Here is an 18,118-nt window from a genome sequence, read left to right on the forward strand (position 1 = left end):
GTGGGCCTGGCAGAATTCTGCCCGCACCCGGAGATTGCCTTGTCTGACTCCTGGCACCTTCCTTGCTACCAGCGGCCGCATGGGACCCCTCGAAGCCTGACTTTGTGTGGAGACCAGGGATTGACGCAGAGGCAACGTCCGGTGCAACTGAAGGCAGGCACAGGCCCGTTGGCGCTCCCTGACAAACTGCGCCCTGGGCTCTTCTATGAGCATAGCCATTTACCCTTCAAGGACCTCCCAAAGATCCGCTGAACACTTGGCTGTATATCCGGACACCCTGAGGTGTGTAGAGTGGGGAGATTCCATCGGCTGGTGGTTTCTTGCAGAGGTGAAGACCGACCCAGCACCGCACCTCCCCTCAGGTACTATCTTTCAATGAGCGCCATATTAACACCGTAGCAGACACTATCCATGACATCATGCTCCACTCGGGCGCAGGGCAGACTCCTCCTCGCTACTGAACCACCTGGGAGTCCAACCGCGGATCTACACACTGGTTGCAATTGAGGTGTTACCCCTGGGAAATATTGCTCAGTGCTCCGGACTGGAGATCCACCTGTATTGCTGTTAATTGTTAGAGGCAGGGATCTTACGCTACAGTTAAACTGGGAGTGGGCCTAGTCGCTATACCCTGAACTCTCTGAGACATTGCCATTTGCATACACAACCTGTACCTGGCCAGACCCAGACCTCCGGTGTGCACAAATCAATGATCAACCCAAGATTGCTCTGCTTCATGCTCCGGTCTCGCCCACGTTCCAGTCTTGTGCTCCAGCTCCACTCCTGAATCCACAGTAAGTCACGCCAGATAGCAGGAAAGCCGACAGGCTACTTGCGCCATTGGGTAACAAGGTCAGGCGGTGGCGATTACTGACTCTGGACAATTGGTGCCCGTGGAAGTGGATGTAGGAGCAGGACGTGATGGGGTGTCGGAGCCAACGAGTGAACCAACAAAAAAAAGTTGAAAAAATACGATTATACTAAGTCTGACAAAGAGATACATGACCGAACCAAGACTGGCACATCCCCTCTTAATGAGACTACCCCATGGAAATAAATCACACTGCAAGACATCATGTCCACCTTGAATAAGGTCCATGCCTATCTGGAATCCCGGATCGATACAGTATCCGCCAAACTTACACTTATCCTCGCTGATTTTCGGAAATTGAGTTCCCGTATAACAGAGGTTGAGTCCATAACTGCAAATGTGAATGCAGACACAGCCACACTGAAAAAACAAGTGGAACGTTTGGAACTCGACTAGAAGACCATGGCAACGAAGCTGGATTATCACGAAGGCCGCTTCTGCCGCAATAACGTACGCCTGTTGGGGGTGCCAGAGGATGCAGGAGGCCAGGCACTGGATCTCTTCGTGGAAGATATTGTAAAAAATCACCTGGAGCCCAGAGGTCTTTCCAATTATTTCTCGGTCGAGCGGGCTCATCGGGTACCCTGAGGTAAACACCGACCTGGGGAGCCCCCGCATCCTATTCTTGCACACATTTCCGTGACCGGGACAATATCCTTCAGGCAGTGAGAGCGAGTCCGCCACTCAGGTTTCAACAAAGTACGATCTCCTTTTTTCCAGATTACACCGCAGCGGTGGCCAAACAACGGCGGAATTTTCTGGCGGTGAAACAAGAACTTAGATGCCATGAGCTCAAATGTTCTATGCTTTTCCCAACAAAATTGAGGGTGGAGGCAGATGGAAAGGAATGGTTCTTCATCACCCCGGAGGAGGCACAGGATTGCCTGGAGGGATGGCGCCCAGTCTAACATCAGGGATGATAAGGTTGAAACAACAAGCGGAATCACTCAACACAACGATCCATGACTCAGATATCTTACCCCTCGGACACAGAATGCCAGCCAGAGGAGAACTGAACTACTCCTGTTAAACACTCACACTGGGACAGTTTCTACATGATTCATTATCTGTTAAAGGCTATTTGACATCAACATCAACCAAAGCCACAGCGGCAAGACGTCAGTACTTGACAGCGAGTAGCAAAAACCCGTCCATCGCCTTGCTGAACCGCTGACACAGGACACTAAAGCTGGGCAAGTGACTATTGATCCTTTGATAAGACTTTTCGATGCAACGGAACTTTGACATCTCAAAACTTCACATCCATATTGGTTATAAAGGTTATTTGTCCAATGTTTGATCCCCTAGGGACATACGGAGGGCTCTATCCCCCCACATAGGAATTTGGTAATGGGTATTAGTCACTCTGCAAAGTTGGGGTTGCTGGAAATCCAACAACCGTCTTACAGGGAAGCAGGGAGGGGGGGAGTTGGGATGTTCTGGGACAGTTCATATTTCTTTATTGTTTTTGTTTGTATACACTCTTGGGCACATGATCTGACCATGCTTACTACTCTTGCAATATTTCACTGCAATCTCTCAGTAACTGCTCAAGCGACACAAAGACCACATCCCGCAGTCACGTGTTCCCGTACTCCCCATGACATCCTCCAAACAGCATTTACCGCTCATCTCCTGGAATGTCAATGGTATTCAGGATAAACTAAAGAGGGGGATAGTTCTACAATATCTGAAACGTAAGGCGCCTGCGATTACCCTACTGCAGGAAACCCACTTAACGGGGACAGTCTGCAAGGCCCTGGACAGATGGGTTTTAGGTTAGCTGGCCATTCAGAATTCACATCTGGCTCAAGGGGGTTGGGAATCCTTCTAAAGAAACAATACCCGATGATAGTCAAGCACACATACACGGATGACCAAGGCCGCTTCGCGGTGATTTTGTGTCAATGGGAAGGCAGAATAATCAATATAGTCTCTGTATACATTGCGCCTGCGCTCCACTCCTCAGCTTTCGCAGCACTTAGTGATTTCCTCCTACACCTCCCACATGGCTCTTTAATAATAGTGGGTGATGTCAACGCCACTTTGAATGACACTCTAGATCATACACCCCCCACCAAAGCAACACCGTACACACTTGGCACTGAGAGATTTCCTGGACGCGATAGGTATGGTGGACATTTGGAGAACCCAGTGCCCCTCGACGAAACAATTCACTTGCTATTCGGGGGCACACAACAGCCTCTCTAGAATTTACTATTTATTGGCACCTGCAGGTGACCTAGGGATCTTCCAAGAAGTAACACATTTAGCAAGAGGCATCTCTGACCATTCCCTGATTAGTGCTCTTTACACTTGGCACTCTACAGCACAAAACAGTATATTCCCTATCTATCCCAGATATTTGTTGTCTCCAGAGATAGGGAAGGGGCTAACCGACACCACTAAACACTATTTCACCAAAAATGTATCCTCCGTTTCCTCCTCAACCGTCCTCTGGGAGGCTTACAAAACAGTGCTTCCCGAACAAGCTACCTCACTAATCACCCACCATAAAAGGGAGGAAGTCAAAACTGTAGAGACGCTAGAAAAGGAAGTGGAGGGGTTGGAGAGCTCCCACAGTCAGGACGTCAGGACCCATCATACCTAATGCCCACCTACTGCAATTAAAGAAACAAGAATACAAGGAATTTCTTTGGGAAGCAGCGAAAACGCGTCTCACCTGAACCCAACATACTATTTACGAGAATGGGGACAAGGCCGGGAAACTCCTGGCCTGGCTCAACAAAAAAGAAAAGGCGGATAGATTGGTGGCATAACTCCAGCTCCTTATGGGTGACTTAACTCAGGATCCCCAGTGCCTAGTGGATCTGTTAGTGGACCACTTCGAACAGATCTACGCTTCCGCGATCACACTCATGCAAACTGACCCAGAGGAGTTCCTCCGAGATATCAAACTTCCTCAATTGGAAGAAGCAGAGGCTCGGACCTTAGAAGTTGAACTCTCTGCGGACGAAATTGCGATGGCAATCGGCAAATTACAGTCCGGTAAAGCGTTGGAACCCAACAGTATTCCCATCACATGGTATAAGCGTAACACAACATATTGGCGGCAATGTACAAAAATTGTTTACAAAAAGGGGAATTGCCCCGTGATCAGAGAACAGCAACAATAGTGGCCGTCCATAAAACCGGAAAACCAGTGGAAGACTCTTCCTCCTACAGACCAATATCACTGATCAATGCAGAGGCCAAGATATTAGCAAAAGCCTTGGCTAACAGACTTACACCACACCAAGCAAAGTTGATACATCCTGATCAATCCGGGTTTATGGAAGGAAGAAAAACGGCGCTAAACCTTTTGCGCCTCCATGATGTGTTTGGACGTAGTCATACTATCCAGGAAGAGGCTGTGGTGCTATCTCTAGATGCCCGCATGGCTTTCGACACAGTCGAGTAGCCGTTCCTCTTTGCTGTTCTCCGGAAGCTAGGCTTTGGACTTGGACTGAAATTTTGCTCCTGGGTCCGTTTACGGTACACTGATCCAGTTGCCCATGTAGTAGCCAATGGACGTAAGTCAAGGGATATTTCACCGCTATCGCCCCTTCTCTTCGCATTAGTTCTGGAAACTTTGGCAGCCTGGGTGCGTCAAGACCCAGTTATCCGGGGACTTAAATAAACTGAGGACCAGGATGACCGCATATCTCTACATGCGGATGATATCCTCTTATATATGGCCTCCCCTAGATGCTCACTATCCTGTCTATTAGATATTTGTAGCTCCTACGGTTGATACTCGGGGTATACGATTAACTGGGCAAAGTCAGTGCTGTATGTCCTGAGGGGACCTCCCCCGCTGCCCCCGACTGGCTGTGCAGTAAAAGTAGTGAACAACACTTTTAAATACCTAGAGATCTACATCAACCGAGACCCGGAATTATTTATGACTTTAAACATTCAAGCCCCTCTGAAACACCTACAAAAAGATACTAAGCATGGGCACTGGCTGCCATTATCGCTCCTAGAGAAAGTGGCCCTTTTTTATAAATGATGGCGCTCCCCCAGTTCCTCTACGCCCTTCAAAACACGCCCTTCCCAGTCTCACAAACATACTTTTGGGGCATCGAGGCAGAAGGGACTAAACTCTTAGGGGACCATAAGCCAGCACGCATAGCTATGGTTATACTATATTGTTCCTGGTACGATGGAGGCCTAGCACTCTTTAACATACAGTATTACTAATGGGCCTCCTAACTAATAGTGGTAAACCAATGGATTCATGTTCCTTACACGGACCCTGCCTATGCCCTCGATAGGCTACAGCTAGGACCTACGGGACTACTTTGAGCACTTTCCAATAAGACCCATCCAATGCTAGGCCCGACGAACTACAGACTTCCAACTTGGAAATCGGTGCACAAAAAATTGGGATTGCACGACACACTCACACAAGCGACACCCCTATGGGTTACGGACAAGCTAGGGAGACTGGAAAAAAGTAAGGGCTTCCACAACTGGGACCTCATCGGGATATCGAAGGTGGGCGATCTCTGGGTGAAGGGAAAAATGATCAGGTTTACACATCTCCAAACACGATACAAATTGGCACCAACTGAACACTTTCGCTACCAACAGATTAAACACGCCATTGAGGCAGTACTCCCCACAGACACCGCGCTGCCAGAAGCATCCCCATTAGAGGACAGATTATTGACGGATTACCTAGATAAACGCGCAATCTCCTTAACATATAAAAAAATCATTAATAACATGTAACTTGCATACCCTAGAGAGGTAGCGATCACATCTAAACTGCGTTAATATAACTTAAAATTCTTCATAGAATTTACTACACTAGAAATACCCTCTGCAAAATTGGTAAAATCGACAACCCGCTATGTTTGAGAGGATGTGGGGATATCAGTTGATTCTTCTATACTATCTGGGAATGTCCGGTGATGATGGGATACTGGGAGGCAGTCATGTCCCTAATTATGAGGGTGAGTGGGTACTCAGTTCCAAGGAAACCCAGATGTTGTCTACTTAATATTTGGGACGCAACAGATATAAATTTAATACAACTGACCAGGCCCACTCTGGGTACCATGATGGCTAAGAGAAACATCGCCAGCCACTTGGGTGGAACAGCCACCCCTACCCTAGCAAAGTGGTGTAAATATATGAACACAGTGATGGTGGTGGAAAAAAGGGTCTACGTACACAGGGGATGCCCTAAAAATGGATAAAAATATTTTTGGGATTTGAACAGAAAGCCTGGCAGCTAATTGTTTAGAAAAATATGTGCTGCTCCAACCTCCAAAGACTCTGAAAGGTTTACAATCCATTTTAGGATTCCTATATTCTGGTAGAAGATACATTTTGGATTACGCTGAAAGGTTCTACAACCTAATCACACCAGATTTTTCAGTCAAACATTTGACACAGGAACACACTGAAATTCTCTGTTCTGTGCAAGCTGACATGATAGCTTCCACACACTTCCACACACATGTACATACCACTAATTTGGTGATCTGTGTAGTCGTGGGTCATTCAGGGAACACGTACCTTACCTGAAGGCAAAACGGTACCCATAGTATACAAATCACATTTGTACATAAATGCTGAAATGCGTTTTGCATCCACAAAAAACATACTGACAGCAGTACAAACTGTTGTAGTGAGAGAAAGCGTACTAGCATGGGGGAGAACATAATTGTCATTACTCTAGTACCAACCTTAGCGGCTGTTACCAAAGCATGCGTTCCAAACGCAAAAACACTGCATCCAAGATGGATACAATGAACTAATTTTCTCACTGCAACAGAAATAGATTACAGCTATGATCCTACACTGAAAACAGTAGCATTTCTACAGTACAGACAAGAATATCCTCTCCCAAATGAAATCCTGTCTCTCGATCATTATGAATACATCATTTATACTGACAGATCTGCCAGACTGCCACAGGAAGTAAACAGCAATACACTGCAGCATGTACGTTTTGGGAACACAGGACACAATTCTTGGAAGAAAGAAGGTTTATTGTTGATAAATCGTAACAACCCCCAGAGATTCCAGCAGAAGAACCTTGTTGCTAGGAGATGATAAAGATTACAGTAAATGTACTAGAACATAACACATCTCTTTTGCTAACAAATAAAAATAACATAATAAAACTAAACAAAACATAAGAACTTAAGTACATACATAATCTTCTAATGTCTTTGGTCTCACTTTAAGACGTTCACTAGGACTTCTTTTACAATCTTCTGTGGAATTGTTGATGCTTTCTGTACTATTCTTTAACCAAAATCTTACTTCAGCATCATTGCATTTGACACCTTTACAAATATTCCACCATTTCCCATCGGATACTTTAACTAAATTACATTCCACCCTTAACATTTCCTTAGGATCAGATAACTTAGAATTTCCTTTTTTTACAATGTTGCCTGGACAAACTCTTACATAATCTCCTTCGGCAAACACTCTATTACATTTTCCAATTTTGTCATTGTGTCTTAATTGATAAACGTCCTGATATTTAGCAACTTTTGCATGTACCTCTTCTTCTTTTATATCCTTCCTACCACTCCTTCCCATCCATGCAGGTACAGCTACAGTACAGGGAACCCTACCTTTTTGTAGACAAAAAGGAGTTTCCCCAGTTACGGAATTTGGAGTAGTTCTGTAGTTCCATAACATTTTATTTTCTTGTGTCCTCCAACACATATTCATTGATACAGCCAATTGAACGCTCTCACCTAAAACACGGTTGAAACTCTCAACCAAACCATTTCCCCTTGGATGATAAACTCAAGTGTTTAACACCCCATTTCCTAAGAAATTCACTAAATTCGTGTGAAATGAATTGTGGGCAATCATCTGATAATATTTCTGCAGGACATCCTTCCCTCCTCAAAATTTCTTCACAAAATGTAATGACATTATTGGTTTTGATTTCAGTAACAAAACCTACGTCTGGCCATTTCGAATAATAAACTAACGAAATACAGGTGATGCCAAAGGTATTCAAATCGAAACGTAATTATTTGAGAAAACAGATACCATCAATTATCTATCTCCAACATACACATTTATACTGACTCAATCAACTGTCCCATTTCTATGTTCATCTTATGGCTAATTTTCTAGAGAAAAAATAAAAACCAAACACATAAATGATATGTAGTCTTCATGTAATAATCTATAAAGAATCGTTTTAAGATCTTCAGTATTTCGATCATACACATCAAATAAATCACACAATATATATTCTTGTGTCGATTAATTTTCAACAGGACATACAAGAAAAATAACAAATAAAGTTAAACAATCGTTGACCCTTGCTCCATGGGTTATGTCTTGAAACTAGGCTGGGACTTTAACCAGTTGTGTATGCGGTAAAATACTGCGTGTTTTGTTTGCCCATTGTCCTGATGAGGCCTGAAACTGCTTGACAGGCCGAAACGCGTCGACAGTTTACCATTGATTTCGACACCTTTTGTTTGAGTTAGAAGCAATATGGGATACATTCCCTAGAAGTTGGATTGACTAGAGGAGCCATAAAAACATTTAGTTGTGCTTCACTGACACCTACATATATTTTTGGTGTTCGAAAAAGGAATTAAGGTTACAAAAGACATTACCAAATTTCCTTGTGTTGCAAATTTTTGGGCTTCAGACATAACCCATGGAGCAAGGGTCAACGATTGTTTAACTTTATTTGTTATTTTTCTTGTATGTCCTGTTGAAAATTAATCGACACAAGAATATATATTGTGTGATTTTTTTGATGTGTATGATCGAAATACTGAAGATCTTAAAACGATTCTTTATAGATTTTTACATGAAGACTACATATCATTTATGTGTTTGGTTTTTATTTTTTCTCTAGAAAATTAGCCATAAGATGAACATAGAAATGGGACAGTTGATTGAGTCAGTATAAATGTGTATGTTGGAGATAGATAATTGATGGTATCTGTTTCCTCAAATAATTACGTTTCAATTTGAATAACTTTGGCATCACCTGTATTTCGTTAGTTTAGATTCACCCAGATGCCTTTCGGTTGATTGGGTACCCCCTGTTATTATTAGACATTTCGAATAATAATCAACCATTACCAATGCATATTTTTCCGATGTTCCTAAACCTTCAAACGGGCCACAAATATCAATGGCTAGTCTCTCCCATGCTTTTCCTGGAAGTCTTGTTGGTGTTATGGGAGAATCTCTCAACATATGAGATTTATCACTACAAGTACAAGATATATATTCTCTCACAAACCTTTCTATATCCATGTTTGGCCACCAAAAATCCATTCTGACAGCAGTCATTCCTCTGTGACCCACATGTAGCAAACCCATTAACTTAAGTCTCGATGAAACAGGTACAACCAACTTGTCACACCGTCTAATCACACCATTTACAATAGAAAGTTCTACCAATACATCCTTGTACTTTAAAATCTCATTGTCCAACTTCCAACTAAAACTGAGGGCATAGTTTTGATCACTTTAACTAAAGTAGAATCAGCAGAAATAGCTTCTTTCCATTCATCTTCACTAATGGCTTGATACACATTTACAATGTTAGCTATTAACAAGATCACAGCCGACCAGCTCGCCGCTTCCCTGAGTCAGCACCCTCCCGCCAGCTCAGCGAACCCCAGCCAGGCCGCCGACAACCTCACGAAGTGGATCAGCAACTGCGCGGATGAACTCGCCCCTTTGAGGACCCCGCCCAGCAGACCCGGCAGCAAGAAAGCCCCATGGTTCACAGACGAACTCAAGAGCTCCAAGAAGGACTGCCGAGCCCTCGAGAAAGTCTGGAGAAGGGAACCAACACCGGACAACATGACCACCCTCAAGCTCGCCACCCGGAAGCACCACCAATTGATCCGCGCCACCAAGAGAACTGCATTTCAGGACCGGCTGGACAACAACGCACACAACTGCAGGGAACTCTTCAACATCGTGAAAGAGCTCTCCAACCCCAGCGCCGGAAACAACGACATCACCCCATCGCAAGACCTCTGCAACTCCCTCGCCTCCTACTTCCACAACAAGATCACGGACATTCACAACAGCTTCAGCATTCAACCATCTCACACAACGACCGCAGCAACGCCGCCCACCACCACCCTCCGCGCCTGGACTCCGATCAGCACCGATGACACCGTCCGCATGATGAACTCCATCCACTCCGGATCTCCGACCGACCCCTGCCCTCACCACGTCTTCAACAAGGCCGACGCTGTCATCGCACCCCACCTGCGGGACATCATCAACACCTCCTTCGACACCGCCACCTTCCTGGAGGGCTGGAAGCACGCCGAGCTCAGCGCTCTACTAAAGAAACCCACTGCGGACCCCACCGCCCTATCTCGCTCCTCCCGTTCCCAGCCAAAGTCATCGAGAAGACCGTCAACAAGCAGCTGGCCGCCTTCCTCGAGACGAATGGATCCCTCGACCCCTCACAGTCTGGTTTCCGTGCCAACCACAGCACCAAGACCGCCCTCATCGCTGCCACCGATGACATCCGAGCCCTGATGGACAACGGAGAAACAGCGGCCCTCATCCTCCTAGACCTCTCCGCGGCTTTCGACACTGTCTGCCACCGCACCCTAGTGCAGTGCCTCAGCAACGTCGGAATTCAGGGGAAGGCACTGGAATGGATCGTCTCCTTCCTCGACGGAAGAACACAGAGAGTCCGTCTACCACCGTACAAGTCAGAGGCCACCGGAGTCATCTGCGGCGTCCCTCAAGGATCCTCCCTGAGCCCCACCCTCTTCAACGTCTACATGAGCCCCCTCGCGACCATCGCACGCCAACACAACCTGAACATCATCTCCTACGCCGATGACACCCAGCTGATCCTCTCCCTGACCAACGACCCCGCCGCCGCCAGAGCCAACCTTCACGAAGGGATGAAAGATGTAGCCGAGTGGATGACGACCGGCCGCCTGAAACTGAACTCAGACAAGACGGAAGTCCTCATCCTGGGTTCCTCGCCCTCCGCCTGGGACAACTCCTGGTGGCCCCCCGCCCTGGGCACCGCACCCACACCGACAGACCACGCACGCAACCTGGGCTTCATCCTGGACTCCTCCCTCTCCATGACCAGACAAGTCAACGCCGTCTCCTCGTCATGCTTCAACATCCTGCGCATGCTACGGAAGATCTTCCGGTGGATCCCCACCGAAACTAGGAAGACGGTCACCCAGGCCCTCGTCACCAGCCGACTGGCCTACGGCAACGCCCTCTACGCCGGAACCACCGCCAAGCTCCAGAAGAGACTCCAGCGGATCCAGAACGCCTCAGCCAGACTCATCCTCGACATCCCCCGACGCAGCCACATCTCCGGTCATCTGAGAGACCTGCACTGGCTCCCCGTCAACAAGAGAATCACCTTCCGTCTCCTCACCCACGCACACAAAGCCCTGCACGATCAAGGCCCGAGCTACCTCAACAACCGCATCAACTTCTACACTCCCAAGCGCCACCTCCGATCAGCCAGTCACGCCCTCGCCGCCGTCCCCCGCATCCGAAGAACGACAACAGGAGGAAGGTCCTTCTCCTACCTGGCCGCCAAGACCTGGAACTCCCTCCCTCCCGACCTGCGCCTGACCCAAGACCACCTCTCCTTCAGGAAGAAGCTCAAGACCTGGCTGTTCGAGCAGTAGCAGCACCCCCCCCTCCCAAGCGCCTTGAGACCCTCCGGGTGAGTAGTGCGCTCTACAAATGCCCTTGAGTGATTGATTGATTGAACAAATCTTCATCTTCACTGGTATGCTCCATTTTATCATTCACTGGTAACCATGACATACAATCAGCATTAACATTTTTAATTCCAGCTACATATTTTAAATCAAATGAAAATTCTTGCAACCGATATATCCATTTGGCTATGCATGGAGTTGCTCTGCCTGCACCTGTGGTAGTGAAAATGTCTTGCAATGGTCTGTGATCGGTACGAAGTTCAAATTTGGTGCCCCAAACATGAACACAGACATGTTTTATGCCCCACCAACAAACCAATACTTCCTTTTCAGTGGTGGAATATGACAATTCTGCTGCCTTAAGAGTGTGTGATGCAAAAGCAATAACTCTCTCTTTACCATCACACTCTTGCATTAATACTGCTCCTAAACCGTACCCACTGGCGACTGTCACAATTATGGATTTGTCTTCAGAATTGAATGACTTTAAAGCAGTAGCATTGGCTACAACCTTCTTCACAGTTTCAAATGCTGTTTGACACTCCTTTGACCATTGAAAACTTACTCCATTCATCATGATTTCACGCAAAGGATGTACCATTTCAGAAAAGTGATGTACAAATTTAGCATAATACTCGGCTAAACCAAGAAATGATCTCAACTGATCCTTATCCTGTGGTGAAGGAGCATTTTCCAAATCTTCTACCAAGTTTAAGTTAGGTTTGATACCCTTGTGAGACAACGTGTGTCCTAAATATTTAACTTCTTGTTGACAAAATTTACATTTTTACAAACTGATGATGAGACCAGCTCCCTCGAGCTTAGACAGCACTTCTCTCAAAACGCCATCATGTTGATCCTCATTCATACCCCATACCAGAACACCATCTTGGAATACTAGTGCATTTTTAACATCCTTCAATATCTTTTGCATAATCCTCTGAAACACTGCAGATGCAGAGGCTAGCCCAAAAGGCATTCTGATGAATTTAAACGCACCTTCAGGTGTGATGACGGATGATAAATGCCTCGACTCTGGTTGTAATCGTACCTGATGGTAAGCACTCAATAAATCAAATGTGGTGAAATACCACCAGCAACACTAGATAACATTTCATTTATGCGAGGTAACAGATACCTGTCAACCCAAATACAGTCATTCAAATCTCTGAAATCCACACACATGTGGATCTTGCAGTTGGGTTTGTGTGCGATTAAATTGGACTTAACCAATCTGATGCCTCTATAGGTTCAGTTATCTTCTTCTTGAATACTCTCTGTAATTCTTCATTCAACTTCCCTCTTAATGCCATAGGCACACTGCGTACGTTGTGTACCTTAGGTATAACATCCTTCTTAACTATTATTTGATGTTCAAATCTTTTTAGACATCCCTGTTCTTCCTTAAATAAATTGGGATAATCCTCAACCCATTTGTTAACCTTATCAACATTTGCTAATAGCACTTGTAAAGGATGATTTGGGTTAAGAATAATGCCCAATTTTCTTTGTTCCTTCCACCCCAATAAACACCTTATGGTTTCCACCATGTAAATCTTTGCTACAGTACTTCATTCTTTAAAGTGTACATTGGCGGTGAAATATCCCAACACTGGTAGTTTCATTCCACGATACCCTAGCGGTTCAACATCGGTGGGAATTAATTTAATGGATCCAAAATCTTGCCAAATATTCTTATTTATCAAGCCAAAGGGGAACACGACTCCGCCCACATTTGTAGATCAGTATTATTTATAGTTATGACACACTAAGGAAGAGAATATGTTATTGATTGACTATTATGCAAGGTATTGATATGGTCCACAACCATAACTTTTATATTCCTTTCATTTTCAACATTTCCCTCATCTCTCGAATTTGTCACTATAGAGGTATCTATTGTATTTACCGTTTTCTTTTGTTTTGAAGCATCATTAGCTTTGCATGCTCTTGAGAAATGAACAATTCTCCTGCATTTATAACGATTTTTAGCTGCAGGACGATGTATAGAATCAGCATTTTGCCTATAGCTTCAACATCTATAACAAGACTTTTTATTATTTACCTCCTGTTTTTTCACAACATTTGTATTTTCATCACTATCTATTTTGGCAAACTTTTTTGTATTAGAATTCAGCATGCATACTTTATTCGGATCTATTTCCCCTTAGAGTTATTTTCAGCGAATTCTTTCATATATAGCGAAGTATTTTCAATGCATCTAGCATTTTTTATAGACTTTTCTAAAGATGGATCTTTTAAATCTAATAATTTTTCTTGAACTCTCTTGTTGTTAGTTCTATTTATAAGTTGATGTCTAGTTATATCATCCCTTAAATCTTTAAATTTGCACGTAACAGACAGCTTTCTTAATGCAGCCCCGCATTGTTCATTTTTTTCTCCTTGTTTTTAGGAACGAGAAAAAAATTGGTGTCTCTCTACAACCATACTTAACTTCCTTCCGAAGTTATCAGCTAATACTGCTAAAGCATTTTCATAAACATCTTCTCCCTCTTCATCTGAAGAATCATCAACATTTTTAACACTAGGTTGAAAATTAGGTAACTTAAGCAAAACATTTCTTTCTTACACCTATAGACACACTTTTAAAATAGCTAATTTTCTCCTGACAAAAAACACATCACCCAAAAACCACTAAATATACCCAAGTTTCTCTTATATATGCAAAAGTAAAGTGAAGTTAAGGAAAAGCCTTATTTACACTCTCAACTCCCAATATGTGTTATGACACAGGGGAAGGCATCCCTTAAGGATAAGACCCCTCACTCACCCGAAGGTGACATGCTTCATCATATGGGGCCTCCTTACCAGTGGAGAAAACCTAGTCACCACTGGGAGCTACTACTTCGGGGATCTTAAGGAAGGAGCTCAGAGATGTTTTCAGGTTTATATGGAGTAGGATGGTAATCCCATATGTATGCTGTAAGGGTTAAGTGAGGTAAATTGCAGCGCTGTGTTAAAGGACGGGTGTGAATTAAAACTGCCTAGATAGAACACAATTAAACTTTATTCCTGTGTACTAGCTGACAGGGTTAAAAAATGTAACAGCACAGTGGTATGGATTTAAACCACTGTTAGTGATCGGTCAACATGTTTCAGCCTCTTGATCTACTTTTAGTATCAGCGGCTTTCGTCAGGACCAGGTATTTTTACAATGCTGCTGCAAAATTTAGTGAAAAAACAATGAAATTGAAAAGTAAATTGTATATCACCAGTATTCCTGTTCAATATTATTGCTTGTGTCAGGTCATACTCTGTATATCTGCAAAAGAATTAACAAAGTGCATTTGTCTAAGATTAAGAGGAGGAGTGCAAGGACGGGCTAATCAACAGCAACTCTTTACAGTATGATTTTTAGTAAATAGTTTCCATATTACTTTAAAAACTAAGTCACTTTTTACTATTGTCATATATGTATTGTATAGTGAACTTACCCACAAAAGTTGGATAGCTCTGCCTCACCTCTACCAGACAAGTTGCTCAGGAGGGAGGCCCCGCTCTGCGGACACAATAGACACTAAGTGATTACTAACCACTCTGTCTTTTATCTCTCATATAACTACAATAAAACTATACAGGGGGAAACTACACCGAGTCATAAAAAAGGTGAGGTCTGTGCATCAATTCAGTATGGAATTCAAGAATAAGGCTAGATCTGAGTCACAGTGTACTTAGATAGTAAAGGTGGTGTCTAAATTCTCATACTTAGACATAATGTAAATCAAGGTATAGAAGCACTGACACAGTTTATTTAAAAACAACAGTGGAGGTGCTTTAGTTCATCTCCTATAAGGAACTATGTTATATTAACCAAAATGCAACTAAATTTACTGGCATACTTAGTAGAAACTCACCTGTCCGTCGGTACCTCGGCGTGGGGTAGAGCTAACCCCGGGAGCTACCGAACGGCAGGACCGCCTGTGTTAAATAGTGTTGATTTCAAGTGTTTGCAGCTGATCGTCGGCGCCGGGTCCTTGCTAGTTTGGTTGTCCAGGGCGAGGCCTGCATGTATTGCTTCACCTGCGCATGCGCGAAGAAGAGATACTTCCATAGTGCGCATGCGCCCTTGTCGATCTCTATCGTCATGTCAGGTTGCAATCTGCGCATGTGTAGTTTACCACCACATATCTAGATGTTCTTATGTGTATAGCGCGTATTTGTGATTTTCAGCCGAGTGGATTAACCATGCGCGTTCCGAAATATGTTATTAGTATCTCGGCTTTCCAAACTATTAAAGCGATTCCCCTCTACAGTTTGTAAATGTGCTGCGATGGCCATACCTAACGCATTGGTATTTAAAACAGTAATAATAACAACATAAATAGCTAAGTAGTGCGGCTATGAATTATTAACAAAGTTATGTTAATCGAAATTTGATAGAAATGGTAATATAGCGGCTTATGGAAATGCAAAATATTGATGCTTACAACTGTGACTATATTACCCATGTTTAGTTATCTATACCCAGTTAAATAAAATGGGAGTTACATTTATTCGACTTGGGCATATTTATTGGCATGCCCCAGTCAGCGGATGACAAGTGATGCAGCACAAGCAGGCATTCTTCTCATCCTGCTTGCTTCTTTCTCTATTCATACTATCCTTCTTAGCCTGGTAATGCAGAGGGTGTTAGAGCTTACTGTTAGTAAATGCTTACTGTTAGTAAATCTGGGTCCACGGTATTTCATCATTAAGACCCATGGTGTCTGTTCTCAATCTGTATACCCACTGTTGTTCCTTGCGAAATAATAGTCTAGAGGCATCTGTCAAGTGGGGTGGGATCCAAGGTTTTTCTAATACCACCCATTTAAGGTCAGTCTCTATATGACCCTTGTCAAGAAAGTGATTAGTCAATTTTGTAGAGTGTTTACCACATCTAATGGTACTTTTATGTTCTTGTATTCGCGTTTTTATTTTCCTGGTGGTCATGCCCACATATCGGAGTTGGCAAGGACACCAAATCAAGTATATTAAGCCTTCGCTATTACAGTTAGTATGTTTTTCCAATCTCCAAGGGCGTGTTGTGCCAATATCAAGCTCTAAAGTTTTTTTGGTTAGAGGGCAAACAGAACATGTCCCACAGGGATAGTGACCTACAACTGGGGGCAGGTTCCATAGAGTCATTTGTGTACTTGTATTGGTGACATGCTGTGGTCGTGTGCGGACAAGTTTGTCTCTCAGATTAGCGCTGCGCTTATATGCAAACAGAGGTCGAGAAAGTTCGTTGTTTGCTGAATTCAAGATAGGCCAATGTTTGTTGATACTTTTTTTGACCGAGTTAGAAAAACTAGAGAAAGTGTTGACAAATGTCATTCTTTTATTCGGTTCTTTTTCTTGTTTCTGCTCCAATAACGACTCTCTATTATTGTTTGCGGCTCTTTTTTTTGGAATTCCGAATTGTATGTTTGGGGTATTGCTTGATTAGAAGATCTGTTGTAAGTCCCTTAGCATGTTCCTCATAAAGTTCCAGAGTTGTACAATTTCGTCTTAACCGTAGAAATTGGCCAAACGGTAGATTTTCTCGCAAGGCTCGTGGGTGGTAACTTTGATAAGGTAGCAGCGAGTTGCAAGACGTAGGCTTACAAAAAGTTCTGTTATCAGTCCTCCATTCAGGGGTCGAATAAGCAAATCAAGAAATGGAAGTTTGATTTTGGAGGCTTCCAGAGTGAAACGTAGAAAATCATTTTGATTGTTCAGCCATTCATGGAACATGTTTAGGGTTTCTACTTCTCCTCTCCAGATGACAAAAATGGCATCTATGTACCTTTTCCAGGTACGCAGATGACTGTAGAACGGATTGCCTGCAGTTAATATTATCTCTTGTTCTACTTTGTGAACATACAAATTAGCCAGGCTTGGAGCACAAATACTACCCATGCATGTTCCCGATATTTCCAGGTATAGTAGGTCTTCGAATCTGAAAAAGTTTTCTTTAAGTACCATCCTGGCACAAAACATGACAAAATCAATAGGTGTGATGCTCTCCCATTCTATAAATTTAAGCAATTGTACTTTGTCAAGAATTCTCCCTACACAAGTTTGAATAGTCACACAAGGCTTCCTACTAGTGCAGTTGATCGATCCAATACTGAAATATAGAAGTTGTAAATATTCACAAAAATGAATCCTTGCAGGCAAAATGTACTGTCACACAAAATGTAACACAGCAGAGTCCGCGCAAAATGTAGTCATATGGAGGGCACATGCAAAACAACAATCTCCCTTACTGGTTGCTGTCAGAGACTCCAGAACAGTTTCGTTCAGTGCTACTTTTGTATAACACCACTCACCAGATAATTAATATAAAAAATTCTCCCAGCTTTCCAAATCGTCTTTGATCACTAAGTGGTCCAACTATCCAAACAGCTTCCGTTATGAAGAATCTTTGATTAGCTGTACTTTCCTTATGCGGTATAACAATCTTGAAACAAACAAAAAAGTTTCTAAAAATACTATTTAAAATGGCGGAACGCATGCCTTCAGGTCACGAAGGCACGTACGCAGCTGGGTCACAATGATGTGGTGATGCTTAATCCGT

This window comes from Lissotriton helveticus, chromosome 2_1, assembly GCF_964261635.1.
Source record: "Lissotriton helveticus chromosome 2_1, aLisHel1.1, whole genome shotgun sequence".
Lineage (NCBI taxonomy): Eukaryota > Metazoa > Chordata > Amphibia > Caudata > Salamandridae > Lissotriton > Lissotriton helveticus.